Below are 15573 nucleotides of genomic sequence, written 5' to 3' on the forward strand. Positions count from 1 at the left end.
TCACCTGACGTCTGACAAGAGAACATATCTATAAAGGTACAAAGTAAAGAAATATACACACTAGTTGGGCCCTATTGTCAAGAACTAATTGTTTTTACTAAGACAGGGCCAAATTATACCAGCCGTACATTAACATCAGTAACATAATTTCTCACTATGACAAACATCATCAGAACTTTGCTCAGCTCCTTGGCAGCTGGAACGCACCGAGACCAGCAGTTTTACTCGGCGGAGGAAAACATGCGCTGACATGCCGTCACGATACGAACACAAATGCAGTGCTAATTCAAGAGCAGCTTGTATTTCTTCCCTTAACGGGCTGGATTTGTAGAAAAGCTTTTCTGACCTAGAGCACAGTCTGGGAGCAAAGCCCGAAAAGAGAAGCACATGCGTGTGTGTGCGTTTGTGCGAGAGCGAGTGGGAGAAAAGAGAGACAGAGTTAACGTGGGATCCTGATCTCTCTGGGACTTTCTCAATCCCAACTGTAATGTAAAACCTATGGGACAATAAGGGGCTACACAGTGCAGAGCCTAACCCGGGCCAGAAAGTCCACCCAACATGTTGTCAAACCATGAGGAATTTATTACTAATGTTGGTCAGCTGTAGCGACGGGGGGTGGGGGGCTGTTTTCCCTGCGTGGAAAAAGAGAAATCATTAATTTTGTCCAACCGCCACACGTGATCAGTCCCCGAATTTGTGCTGAGTTGATCTCTGAAGCGTGCATTTCCATCCCGACTCAGTCTCCCCAGCTAGCGTGTCCATTTATAAAGCTTGTGGCTTAGCAGCGGGGTCATCCGTTGACAGCCAATGAGATGAAGGATCGGAGGAGCAGAACAAAGGAGACATGGCAGCAGCACATGTGCTGTCATCCACAACTTGGCCTTCAGGCTCTTTCCTGATGGGAAAAAGTGTCTGGAGAACAAAAGCATCAGACCTGATACATTAAATTGGAAGCGAGCTAGCACGTTTAAAAGGTGAAGAGTCCTTTGGGCTACATTACAGTGATGCGCAGTTCAGTGATGTCTATTTCATTCTGCAGACAACCTCAGGACGCCCAGAGGTAATTAGAGATGATTATTTAAAGAGAGGCCAAAGTATGAACACACAAACTCAGCAACTCTGACACTGAACTGCAAAATTAATCGATTATGTCACAGAATTATATAAAAAACAGCAGCTGCACATTGTTTGTGTATCTTTATGTTTTAAACAGCTTTTCTGTTTTAATATTTAATATTCTGAGCCCACAGACCCAATGTTTCACATACTTGGAGTATACCACAAAAGCTATCAGAGGCTAAATATAGACACAGTGTGTTGGATTAAGGGAGTTGTATTGTAGAAATTTGCGTTTTAAATTTGAGGATTAAAACAAAATTCCTTCACAGCATTTGAAAGTTGATGAAAGTTTTTCTACCATAAATATCAAGGCACAGAGCCATTTTGTGGCAAGATCGACATTAAACACAGTCATTCAATTATAATTATAGCTATCATTAGATGACTGTCAGATTAGAACTATTGAGCGCAATGACATTTCTGTAGAATTTCTGCCAAATGCCTTCTAATAAATAAAACGTCATGTCATTCGCTTCCATGAATCCTGGGAGTTTGACCACTCTTCGTCAGAAAGGCAGCCAGGTATGGTTCTGGATCCTGTCCAGAAAACATGAGTCACAGATCACAGACAGCAGATGGTGTGATAGTTCAGCTCCTTGTTAACTTTGGCAGCGAACCACAGAGTGCCTCACTGGAACCCATCCTGCCCAACCCTCCATGTTCCTCCTCAACACACAACATCATTATAGCATAACAACACAGACATAAATCACAAGAAGCCTGAATTAAAAAAAGGTTCAAAGGAAATCAAACTGAAATACTGTGGGAAGATAAGTTATTTTTGGAGTTTAGCGAAGAGTAGAATGTGATCATTGTGACCAAAGATGCTTTTTTTATGCCTGGTGAGTGAAACACTGCCGTTGTGTTTAAAGTTACCATTGCACATCGTCGTATAGTCTCTTTACGACCACAAGTAGTTTGACAATGTGGACACGCGGCCATTGACACAGCGCGATTGCATAACTCCTACAAATGGAAATGAAAAGAGCGCCGGCCTCTCCACGTGTGACACCTTAGAAAAGTCTCGCACCAAGACAAATACGCTGCATAAATAATCATAGCCCTTTGGGCCGACACATTCCAGATCCGGCGACAAAGAGCCATTACCAGCAGCGTGATCCATCACGCAGGTACAGTGCACAGACTCCTTTCACGCATTCCAAATGACAGCCATAACTTTGACCTGACAAACGCAGCCAGCTTGAGCAACCTCCCCAATCTATCACAGCTGTCAGAGGCATAGCACGGCTTTGTTCTGATTAATTGCACCCTTGCTGGTAGGAGCTGTCACTCATCCAAGCAGGTGATATATACACACTATCAAGATGTTGTGAATGAGCTTGAATGAGCGTCGTGAGTCAGCCGCCAAATATTCTAATTAACATTACAAGACAGGGAGGGAGAGAGGAAGAGAGAAAGACAACTGTGTAACTAAACAAGGAAACCATTTGGCTGCCTTCAGGCAAAACTATCCGGTGTTCACTGTCCAGAAACGCAGCAGAAGTGCTACCAGTGTCAGAAGATCAGAGCTGCTGTGTTAGAGTGATGAGTGAAGGCAATTTCCCCTGAGATAGATAGTATCATAATGATGTCAGCATCTCTGTGAGCTAACAGTGTGTTTGAATAGACCTGCAGGGGATCCCAGTGGAACCTCCAGCACACAGCAGAGTAACGCTAATGTGTTTGAACTGGCAAAATGCATAGGCAACAGTGAGAAATGGTTCCAATCTCATAACGTTTATGCACATCATGCTGGATTACTCTCAACTGGAGATAGGAGGACAACAGACAGGCTTTTACGTGCACGATGAATAAAGCAACACACAAGAAGTCGTGTGCACAAAGGGTGTGCATGAGTCGTGCGAGGATATGTGGGTGTGAGCGTTTGACTGCTCTGGCCCTTCACAACATGTGACTGAGCAGTGCAGGAATCCAAACTTCTTTTAGAAATGTTTGAGACTTTAGCGCTGAGAGGTGCTTAAGTGCTGTTAGTTAGAAAGTCTATTTAGTTACTGGATGTCTTGACTGAGTGTCCCAGTCTGGCTTACTTGCAGCCGTGTAACATGATCATTGAAACAGTAACTTAGCTGCTATATAATGAAAGAGCGTGTAAATTAACAGTACACCTTGTACAGACAAGTATTCATAGCAAAGGTTTAACTCCACCTTTTGTATGAGAGGTTTAATGCTGTTTAGACATTATGCAAAGCTTATGTATTGACACTAAGCCATGCTCAACATCGTGCTTTTGTTCGTTATCAGAATCTTCAACGTCTTGAACCAGTGCAGCACAAATTAGGAAGAATGTACAAAAGACTTCACAGCCCTTTGTGTGGCTATAAATTTATTTTAGTTATTAATTCATTTTATTTATAAATATTATTATTATTATTTTGTCCTATGGACAAATAATTGATTTATTTTTGCTGTTGTCATTTTAGCCAGTACTGATGGTTGCTAACTACTTAGCTTAGTTAGCAACCTAAGCTAAACTAATTTAGCTTAAAAGATATTTCTAGACTAAAATGCACTTTCTCAGACAGACAGACAAAGAGGTAAATGCTGAAAGGTTACACATACTGTACAGTACAGTAAAGGGGTGTGGGGGGCAGAGGTGCCCTTTACCCAGGTGAAAGCTACAGCCGAGTGCGAGTGCACGCCCCTGCACAGCAGCCTCGTACAGTCCAATGTTTTCACTCAGGGTTTAACCATATTCTCACAGCAACACACGCCCGCTGTTAGTGTCTGAGCAGGGCAGCTGCCGGGGGCGCGGGGGCACGGCGGCACACTTCAGTCCAAGGACAGTGCTTCTCAGTTGACCATTACACACAGGCACAGTTAGCCTCCAGAGGCTAAATGCAGACCCCCGTGGCACAGCCCCAGAGTGTTTCCAGTGTTAAAACATGTCTGGGAGCAAACTGAGACGCTTCAGTCTGTGTGCTCAGGTTAACTCAAGGACCATCATGCTAACGCTACAAAGCTCACAGTACATTCATGCCTCCTGATCCTTATCTGAGCGGTCGTGATGCAGGCGTGCTCTAAGGAGCTTAACTGGTCCACCACCAAAAGCTTTTTAAAGATTTACCTCTTTGTGAAGGAGAAAAGCTCCGGAGCTCAAGGAGGCAGATCGAGGCCGGTGTTTAATTACACAGCGTTTCTTGAATGGACTCCTGCTTGAAAACAACTTTCCAGCTGAGCAATCCCAGCATTAACAAATCGGCGATCGTTGATGAGCTCCATATGCAAAAAACATGTCGTGGGGGGGGGTCAGAAATGTGATCACAGAAATAAAATCATGTATATTCTGTCACGCCTCACATGCTGTGAAGCTCTGCGAAATGTGCTGTGCTCGAAGGAAAACAAATAGCGCAAGGCTGTGTTTGTTTCTGCTGCAGTCACATGAGCGTCTACGCGCCTTGAAAACGAATGTGCGGCGAAAAAACAGTTTTTTACATGGCTTCTTTCCTGCTGCGGCGGTTTGCAGGCTTATCTCCCGCCCGCTGCAGGGGCTCGTCAGGAGCCGGGATCCCTCGCACTCGCGAGCCACGCAGGCCCCTGCGGCTACGCTCTGAACCCTGGGTGGTCAATTTACACGTTCCCATGATTTCCTTCCACTTCACATTACAGCACACTGATGACAAGTGCTGTTTTTATCTCAATTTGACGACCCCCCGTCGCTCTACCTCTCAACTGGGAACTCTCCACGTCCTCTCCACTACTCCCACACACACACACACACATACAGTAGGAACTACCTGCATGCGTTTATCTCATACTGTATCTGCAAGACGAGAAATGCCGCCTTTTGCCCAACCCCATTCAGATTTTCATTTGACAGTGGAGCTTTGGGTCACCGGAGCTGACAGGAGAGGCAGAAATGAAAAACGAGACAAACGGGATTTCCACAAAAAGGGTTTGGAGCCATCTGAAGCCACTTGTAGCCATGGGTTCGCTAGGGTTATATTGCGCACACACATACACACACACACACGCTTGCACACATGGATTCCCCTCCACCGCTGCTCAGACAGATAAACTGCATTCACTGCGCACTACGCGGCGCGTACATGCTCAGCCAGTACAGCAGACACCGGGTCACAAAAGACACGCTCATGTTAGCTCAACGATGTTAAAAGAACATTAGCACCCTGCGGTGCAGCTTATGCTTCAGCGATGTATATTATGTCCCAGTGAAAGGGGACCCGGGGATAGAGCCATCAGGATTGTGGGATGGCCCTGGGTTCATGTCATGACCCCCCACTGCTTCTCCCTTTCATCAAACAGACCAGTTGTTGGTTTAGCTCAGGTCCCTCTCAGCGGGGCTTGGCACATAGAGAACCCGTGGCCAAAGAGGATTTGGTCAAAGGGGGAGGGAGGTCTGCTTATGCTCAGAGGCTTTTCCAGCATCAAGCACCACCTACTTCCAATCATGCGTCGCCCCAAATCCTCTCCACGACTGCCAGACCTATCAGGCAGGAGATGTACTCTAAATATATCCTTCTATATGTGAGGAACCGACTCGCAATAACACACCATGAAACCTTTAGAAACACTTCACACCACCTTCGGAGATGTTATTGCAGCATTTATCTTTTAGTGATGTAGTGGCACATCAGAGTCAAGAAGATAATGACACGCTTTATTGAAATGGAGACGACTGCACCCTCTCCTCACCGTGGGTGGCCTAGCGAGAAGCGCTGCATGGAGAACAGCCCCACAGGCAATTAGAATGGAAGCCAGAATGAACATCTCTGGTTTATGCATTACACACAGCCGGGCTCAAGACATCACTCAAGTACAAGATACTGCAGAGTGCGTGCATGTTCCTTAAGCAAGAATAACAGTGTGCATGAGGAGCGAGAGTGGTGGTGGTGGAGGTGTGAATTAAAACTCACTGTTTACAGCCGTTTGTCTCAACTGGTGGAATCAGGGAGCACCGTGGGTCCATCCAAACTGTAAGTGAACACTAAATACAGGAAGACAGAAACTCATTAGAGTTGCCCACTTGAATTCATACATTCTGCGCTCGGTTTAAACATCTGCTCCTTAAACTGTATTTTGGGGAAGATCTCTTAAGGCCAATGCATTCACAGCTTTGGGGAACTACGTAAGAGACAAGTTACAGAGGCTGATGCTATGATTAAGCTCATGTCTGCAGCCCAGTGATGCAGCGCTCAGAGCTAAACGCTAACAGCACGCTAACAGCATGTTGACAGCACAATAACAGCGATAACATAATTTACATTAAACAGGTGGAACATCTTGCCACCTAGCGTACAGTAGTACTGTATTGTCAGTTTTGCTAATCAGCATCAAGCGCAAAGTACGACGGATGTGTGTGCAGTGGCATTTGGGTGGGAAGTGTTCAATCATAAGCATGTTAAACGTTATAGACAAAGTGATAGAGGGCGTTCAGATGTGTATCTGAAAGATAATGGTACTGAAAATGTGAGATGACACAAACGGCACCAGAGCTGCGGGGACGGCATAGCATATATCGCTATATGCATAGCGCCTCACGTGTCACTGCTGAATTGACTTTGGCAGGTCCCGTCTGCAGAGTTGAACCTCACGGGAGAAGAATGAGGTGTGATTTGAGACAGGAACCGAAATGTAAAGACCGTGTGCTTTTTGACAAAGAACAGCAGCATCTGCGACTCCTGCAGTGCTCCGGAGCGTCTGAATCACATCTGCAACTAGGCCTGCGATTATTTTGAGGGTGGGCATATACGATCTGCATATAATATAATTACCTTCAGGACAGAGAAATTAGGAATAACAATCACCTCATCTCATCGTTGTCCAAATGCTGATTTGACACAACAAGTTTCACTATATGTGCAGAATTTGTCTCAGTAATAACATTAAGTTTTACCAGCTGCACAACTGAAAAATGCAAACGTTCGAGATCAGAGATAATAATCCACACAAGTGCTCGTGACTCCATAAATCCCAGGTAGCTGAGAGACACCGCATCGTTGGTCATGTCACTAAAGAGGCTCATAGGAAGCGAGGGAGATGGGAGGTCGGACACGTTTTCAAGAGACTCGTCGTCATCTCTGAGTGGGTGGGACTCGTCTCCTTTGGCAGGCTGATCTGACGGATTGTGCACGGTCAGGTGCAGCAGTCAGTCAAGGCTCCGGCTTCCAGTCAGCGAGCTGGGAGGCTGCCCCGGGAACGCTCGGCCCCAGCCCCCGGGAGACACCTGCCATTTGTCACCCCTATAAAAACAGCATTCTCCGTCTAAATTGTCACTGAGTGGCAGAGCGGTTTACGGCGGTTAGCACCATATCTGTGTGTCTTACAAGGAGTTTTATTATTATCAAGAACCCCAACACCCCCCCCCCCCCCCCCCCCCCCCCCTTGCCCACCCCCATCCTCCCCCAAGTCCCAGGCTGGTGTTTTTGTAGAAGTTGGCAGAGACAGAGGAGGGTTTAAAAGAAGACGTGTAATCTTTCTTGGCTGCGAAGCTTTCATACTTGTCAGTGTAAAGACAAGCAGGAGAAGCCCACAGGGCATTGCATCAATTCTTTGTTTGACGACTGTCTTGGCAGATGGCCAGAACCTGATTTCTCACACCATGCATGCCGCAGCACACCTCGGGCTTAGAGGACAGGGAGACAGTTGGAAAGACTGACGAATGAATTAAGGTCTTGAAATTTCACTCTGTTCCGTCTACAAAACGTTGTTGATCTTTCTGTCGGTTCTGACTATAGAAACAACACATTGTACAGTATGTCATTAAGCTCCTTTCATATTTCACAGAGTTTCGTACATGTTGGCTAATGAGTGGAGTGTACATAGTCTTGCATTACAGTACGTTTATGCACGTTCTGTCACCTACTGCTACCAATAGGAATCTAACACTGATTCTGAGAGATGATAAAACACAGCAAGTTAACTTTAAGTCACACTTTTAACCGTTTTGCATCTTACAAGCATCAACGTTTCCGTCCAGGGATTTTCTTTGCAGCGTCTTGTGTTGGCAACGTAAGAGACCGTTTTTTTTTACTCACCTATTAAATGAGAGTCTGAGAGCTGCCTAAGGGCATAATTGCTCCATCTCAGTCAGTGGTTAGTTTGGTAAACTAAGAGCCACGGAAGTGTGGAGAAATATGGCAGTAATAAAGTGAACATGCAGAACAGTATCATTTATCTGAATATGAAAATTCCCCCAACTTGATTATGTCTCTTAGTGCCAAAAGTACACACGCGCACACACACACACACACACACACACACACACACACACACACACACACACACACACACACACACACACACTAGGCCATGCAATGAATTAAGCCACTACTGTAGCTGTGATAAAAGAGACGTATTCTTTCTAAATCTGTATAAATCATACATGTTCTTCCTCATTCTGCTCGGCTTCTGCTGCGCTCGTCCTCCTGAGGTTTTGCGCGAGGGATTGATTACCATTCCAGCGCTGTGAGTGAGGTTACACGTGCTGTCATTCATCTCCATGAGTGCTACCTCACAAAGCATGCAGATGCAGCAGGCAAGGAGGGCGCTGCTCCGGTGTGATGTATGACAGAGAGCAGTACATCAATCAGTGGCTAATACCCCAGGGCCATCTTTTCCATTTAGCTTATGTTTCATAAACTACTTTGATCATGGTATGACTTTACTCTATACACAGGGTTGTATTCATTTGTGAAATACACCTTGTGTGATTTTTCCTAGGGGTCTTGTTCTGTATCTGTGTCTGTGTTAGAGCACGCAGGTGCACCACCTCTCCGGTGCAGGGTGTTTTTCCATCAGTTTTAAATGCATAATTAAATTATTTATTTTATAATTATTTATTAATGATAATTTACCAAAGTGACTAGGGCATCATTTAAGGTATTCAGCTTTTCAATGGCGTATTTAAAGAGCACTTACAATACACTCTTTAATTGCTAAGCAAACAAAAATGTCACACTTAATAAAATGAACTCATCAGTGCAAATACCGTGTAAGTTAACAATACAAGAATTGTTCCACTGATCTCTACTGAGATCTCTGCTGCTCGTCCCATGTGTCTTTTTTCATTCATTTTATTAAATTTAGTCACTATATATCTGTTAAATTCCATTAAAGAGAACAATTTACAGTATGAAATAAATATTATATATAAGCTGAATAACAGCTTATATATAATTATATAACTATATAATTATATAATTATATAATTATTTATTTATTTATTTATTTATTTATTTATTTATTTATTTATTTATTTATTTATTTACAGCAGGCTTTAGTAAAGAGGCTCAGATCTCAGAGGTACTGACCGAGGTATGGACCGTCACTGTCTTGCTTTGTGACCCAGCAGCTGGAAGCAGATTTACTTCCAAAATCTTAACATAAAGAGTCAAAGACTCCCTTCCCCAAACAAAGGCAGCTTACACATTTCCACACTTAGAAGAACGCTCACAGGAATCCCCATTCCATGAAGTCCAGACCCATCAACATCCATCACATCCAGAAGAAGCCAGTTCAGCAACAATCATCCTGGCAGGATTTTGGGAACTCTTCGGATTCTAAACCTATACCTGTATAAAAAATACTTTGAATTGTACACCAACCCCAGAACACGCCCCCTAGTGCCTTGCCTAATGGGCGTGGCAAAGGCAGCATTGACCTCCTATACAGGAGCATCATCTTCTTCTTGAGTTTTACGCTGATTACTGATACAAACATTAAACAAGAAAGGTCCAGACGGTTTTTGGATGGCTAAGAAATTTGTCCTTGACTTTGAATAGTTTACATTTATTAAACAACACTTTACTACAATCAAAAAACTAATGTGATTTCTATTCACACTAGTATGGCTTTGATGTATTAGCCTCAGACTGTTTCCCCAAAAAAGCAAATGGAAATGGTACAAGACCTCAGACATGTGTATTGGTTTAACCCCAGCAGGTACATCACAGCATCACTGGTGCAATGGAAAGACTTGTGCAGAACCCCGTGAGAAGAACCAGATGGTGATTGGCAGGGCCCTCTGCACGGCGGACCGGCCCGGCGACTGGCTGACAGGCTGACTGGCCAACTGCTTAGGGGCTTTCCCTGTTCGCAGCTGGAAAAGAGAGACGTGGGCAGGAGGAGAATGCAGCAGGGCTAAGTGAAAGTGAAGAAGAGCGACGCGAGGGGCAGGAGAGCACGAGCGAGTGAAAGAGAAACAGAGCTGCAGAGAGGCGGGCAGAGCGCGGTGCCAGCGATTTGCTCTGCTGTGGCCTCGGGAGCGTCAATGAACACATCCATTCTTCTCTGTTTTTGCCAGGTGGACTAAAATAAGGCACCCTGTAGACGTTTAGGCAGTTATCCACACTGCATACTGTACCCTCCTCAGTTATCTGAGGACTCTGGAAGTATCTACACCACAATCCTAGTCTCAATTTAGCTCCCACCCAGTGTAGGTTTGCATTGTTTTCTATTGCATGGTATCACGTTCCCATGCTACATTTTGCTATGCATTATCGCTTCAAGGAGGGGTTAAAATCAATGCATGAACAAAAAACTAAATATTTTTATATCGTTTCATATCATTAGAAAGATATTTGATTTGTTTGTTGTATTCAGCTTAATGGTGAATATTATGTATGTAAAAACAAATTATGTAAAATAATTAACAATACTTTTACGAGTATCTGAATTTGTATTTAGTGCTGGAATAAACAGACAAGTAAAGATTGCAACTTCAGCACAATAGCAACACAACAGCAGTTACAACCTAAATTACACTGAAATTTAATAAGATGGTCATTGTGACTCTCGCAATGCTATTTATTTAAATATACAAAGAAATATTATGCTGTCAAGAGGAGATTGTCTGAAAATGTGCTGGATTATTCAGATGCCACCTGCTTATTACTTCCAAAGATTTATCCACAGTAATAAACGTGTCTATCTCACATCTCTTTAGTTCCATGGCCTCGACCTGGAAACCGTGCGTCTGTAACCTGGTGAAGTCTGTCGCTCTCTTCATTCCACCCCCCAACAACCAGACACTGCAGCTGTCCGGTCTCCCTCCGAGGTCAAAGGGAACATCCTAATGCTTGTCCCACTTGAGCCTGGCACCTGTTGCCCTGTCTTAGCCCGGCCTTCATAAAGACAACAGGGAATTCAATAAAGCGGGCTTAGGGCCACGAGGCCATGACGGTGGTCACGGTCTCACTGCTTTTGGCTTCTCCCGTCTTGTTTCAATTTCAGTTGTGAAGCTCGATTCAATATGTCATTCAGAAGCTTCCTATAAGAAGTAGGCGTGCAAGGCATACACTGATGGAACAACGGCACATTCAGCGAGGCCGAGCACTGCTGCAGGGACCGTCTGTGCCAGGACTTGTTAGATGGTGGAAAACACTGTAGGAAAACTGGCGAGCAGCTTATCCTGCTGTGGATAAAATGATCAGAATCTGTCTTTAGGGCTTGTTTGGAAGATAAAGCACTGAAAAGTCCAAAGAGATGAAGTGATGAAGCTGCCATACTGACAACAAGCCTCTCTCCTCCAATGCTTAGCTGGGATCACGGTCGGTCAGAAGAACCTGCCGACTTCCACCCGTCCAACCTGTTTTCACCACAGCCTGGCGCCTTTCTCGCCGGTTGCCAGATTGACGGCCCCTCCGCTGTCCAAACCGTAATTAGAGGGCAGATTGAGCCTACTGTCAGGCTGACACATCGGAGCTGGAGGAAAATGGATTTGATTGTGACTTCGACAATGTGTGAGTCACTGCTCTGATCCCCTCCTTCATTAGAGCAAATCCCTGCCACAAAGACCAATGAAGAAGAGATTTACTGTAGCCTGGGAGGTCTTTCTGAGAAGGCGACTGTGCCCGCGTGGATGCCTATTACATCTGTGATGTAACTTGAAATGTTTCCAGGGATTTTTTTCTCCCCTTCCGCCGCGCGGCCGCATCGGTGTCACTCACGCTCAAACGCTCCTCCGCTTGACGTATAATTAACTGCAGTTGTTAATGGGCTCACGAAGAATTTAGCTTGTAAGCCGATCCTACAATTAGGGCTTGTTGACTTTGCATAACTGTTGGGGGCTGCCCTCCCCAGGGGCGCGGGGCAGGAGAAGGGCGCCTTTGAGCGCCTGCCAGGCCTGGTCAGACCTCCTGAGATGCTGGAGGGGGAAGTGGGGTTTAAAGTACACACGCAGAGGAATCCCTTCCAGGGGTCTCCTACTTCTGGATCCTTTGAGGTCACACAGGACATCAGGTTAACCTCTGGAAACTTAGATGAGACCCCACGGACCAGACGTTCTCGAATATGCATCCTCTGGAGTTTAAGTCGGGCAGAATTGTTTAAGGGAGGAAGTGGCCTTGGAACAACTTAGACGCATCACTATTGGCTACTTGTTTTACCAAAATAAAGTAACTTTCAGTTATTAATCACTGGGGAGAGCTCAGTTTTAAGCATCTACATGCATTTTATTTCAACATTATGTCGTCTGTGTCTCATAATCTTGAAACAAAGCTGTGCATGTTATTTTTATACCATATGTGTTTATTGGTCTTCTCTTCAAGTATTGCGGAGGCATGGGAACCGCTCGAGCCTCCTCACAAACATTTGTTTTTTTTTCTTCTGCAGAAAACAAGCTGTATAATTGCCTCTTTCCCTTTACCGAATGCTGCGGGTCGCAACACGCAGCCCTCGCTTGTGTTTTGTTTTTTTCCTCCTTTGTGGTTGAGCAGGGAGGTGATTCAGCAACACAATGAGAACACGCAGTAAAATAAAGAAACGACATGATTGACGCGTCTCTGGCCGCACGTCAGCGCCGTCTGAGTGTGCTGCAGACGCCAAAGGGATATTTGCACTTCCTTGATTAAACTTTATTTATGTGTAAATATAAATAAATATATTATTTTTTTAGCGCTGCAACCTAAGTTTGAATAAAAGATAATGTGCGTAATCATGTAATTGGCTCTTTGTGTTCACCGCAGACTTAGTGCACACAAATAACATGGTATAACATTGTATCATTCATGGCTGGCGAATAAAATCCATTTTCGTCCGTCCGTCTCAAATGTCACCGGTGTGACGCCATAACTGTGACTGTCCATTAGTTTTTACACACACAGCAACTAATACCATCATTACTCTCTGCTGAGCTACAGGTAAGAAAACGTAACGTACAGTAAAACAACAGAGGCCACAGTTACAAGGCAGAACTTTTCTATCTGTTCTCAGCACGTCACGCACACGGCAAAGTTTCTCTCCCAAAATACACCTGAGTGGGTGAAGAAATTAAGACCATGGCTGATGAATTATGTTATGATTGCACTTTTTTAAAGGTGGATTGCATGTTTGTCAAAGTCCCTAAAGTACTAGTTTGAAACAGGCTGTGGCAGAGCTGCTTTAAAGCTATGATGCTGTGACAGTGGAATTTCAGACAGGAAATGGGTCACAGCTTATATGTTTGGATACTTGGAGAGTTGCTGATGAAGACAGTGACATAAAGTGATTTTTTTCTTTCTTTGGCTTGTTCAGACAGGTCAAAGGTCTAAATGGCATTTAAAAAAATAAAAGTCTCTCTTTGCTCATCAGTTCATATTTATCTGTTTGTACATACACAATTATATTGCTGAGAATAAAAACATCACTGTGGGGATTCACCGAGGATCAGGAAGTTGTCTCTGTAAAGGCTTGCGTTTCACTGCAGCCCATCATAAATCACTCAGCTGCTGGTCACAACTGTCGAACGCTCACCTACAAGACAGGCTCATTTCACTTCTAATGAGCAGTAATTTATGGGGAGGTCTCCACTGTGCTGTCAGGTCAGGGTTCAGAGCTAGACAGCACTAAACACCCAGCAGGGGGGACCTGGGGAGTGTGTGAGAACGACTGGCAGAGTTCAAACGGAAGCCTCGACACACATGCTGTGGAAAAAGAGTTTTAGACGCTTCGAAGCTGCAGCAACCTGCAGCTTTACTGCAGCAGGTGGACTGTGTTTGTTGACCTGCTTCTTGTTTTGTCCGTGTCACGCTTTTCAGTTTCATGCATTTTCCTGTCATCGCAAATTTCTCCTCATAGCTTTTTACCTAAGCTTGATTTTAAGCATTAGCATCATTCAGAAGTGTTCCAGATTTAAAATTTTTTTTTTGTCCTTTTAGTCTTTAGTGTTTGATCAGGTGACTTCCTGGACTTCACCTGGTGTATGTCTGGAATGAAACCCTGCAGGCTGCCGTGGTATTCAGGTATACGACGGCTCCTCCTAGCAGAGCAGCCATGGTGTCTATGACAATGGCTGCCAGTCTCTATAAAACACAACGTGGGTTCAACATGACACGCCATGGTTTCCACTGGTTACATCAAGATAAGGTAGAAGTCTGTGTGAACAGACAAATGATAAAAGACACATGACACCTCTTCACTTCTAGAACTGTGTTTGTCTTTTCTTTGCAGCCGTTGCAAAGGTTCCTATTTCAAATTGTGTCTATTTGGTAAGTTATCATGATGCAACGTACTGTAACACACAGCGGCTGTAAACTCACAAGCCGTGTCATGTTTGCAATCAGCCAACCAGAAAACAACCTGTGATGGAAATAGAGAAGGCGAACACCCAGGTACCAGAGCTGCCCATCACCTGGATGAACCTGGATGTTCACCAGCGTGTGAGCCGCTCGCTCACTCAAACACTTCTTCCTGTTTCACATCAGCGCTTGGATTAATCAGTGCAAGTGTTGACTGGGTCAGGGTTGAGAAATGGGTCGTTTGCTGCTGTTGGAAAAAGCGTCTCAGTGGCTCACAGCTTAGTAGCAGTTTTCCACAACTATGTTCAGAAACCATTAGATCTAAAATCTAGAAAGGTGGAACATTAGGCACATTAGCCACAATATCATAATTTATATTTCCACACTCACACGTACTGCAACTTCCAGATGATAACTTATACTCAGCATTTTTCTAAAGGACTTAGGGCAAATGAAAATTCCCAGCTTGCATTTCTCTTTCCAGCTCTTCCCTCTCTCGAGACTTTACTCCAGTTGTGAGAGTGATGCTCTGCTCAGTGTTGAGTCTTACTAATATCCTCATATCGCTCATGAAAACATATCATCAGGCCTGTTTTAACACTAACACAAATGGACCAGCGTTCAAAATGAAAGTCTGTGTGGCGGCGGTTACGTTATTTTGTTCACCTCCTTTTATTGCTCAGGGATGTTATGCTTTAGCGCGTATATGGAAGACAGATGAACAACCGTTATACTGTATCTCCCAGAGAGACACATGTTTATAGGACAGCAACTCAAGCTCTAATGAAGTCATCGCCAGGAGAAATGTTGGGATAGGCCTGCAACAGGCCTGTGTGTCCCACGCCAAGTGCCTGCGCGCGGTGATGAATGACTGCAGCCCAAATTTACTAATGATCATTTTTAGAAAAGCAAATAGATGTGTCCAGCGTCGATATTTCTTAATTATGGTTGTTTCCTGTGGAATTCTCTGTTGACGAAA

This window comes from Betta splendens, chromosome 9, assembly GCF_900634795.4.
Source record: "Betta splendens chromosome 9, fBetSpl5.4, whole genome shotgun sequence".
In the NCBI taxonomy this organism is placed as follows: Eukaryota; Metazoa; Chordata; class Actinopteri; order Anabantiformes; family Osphronemidae; genus Betta; species Betta splendens.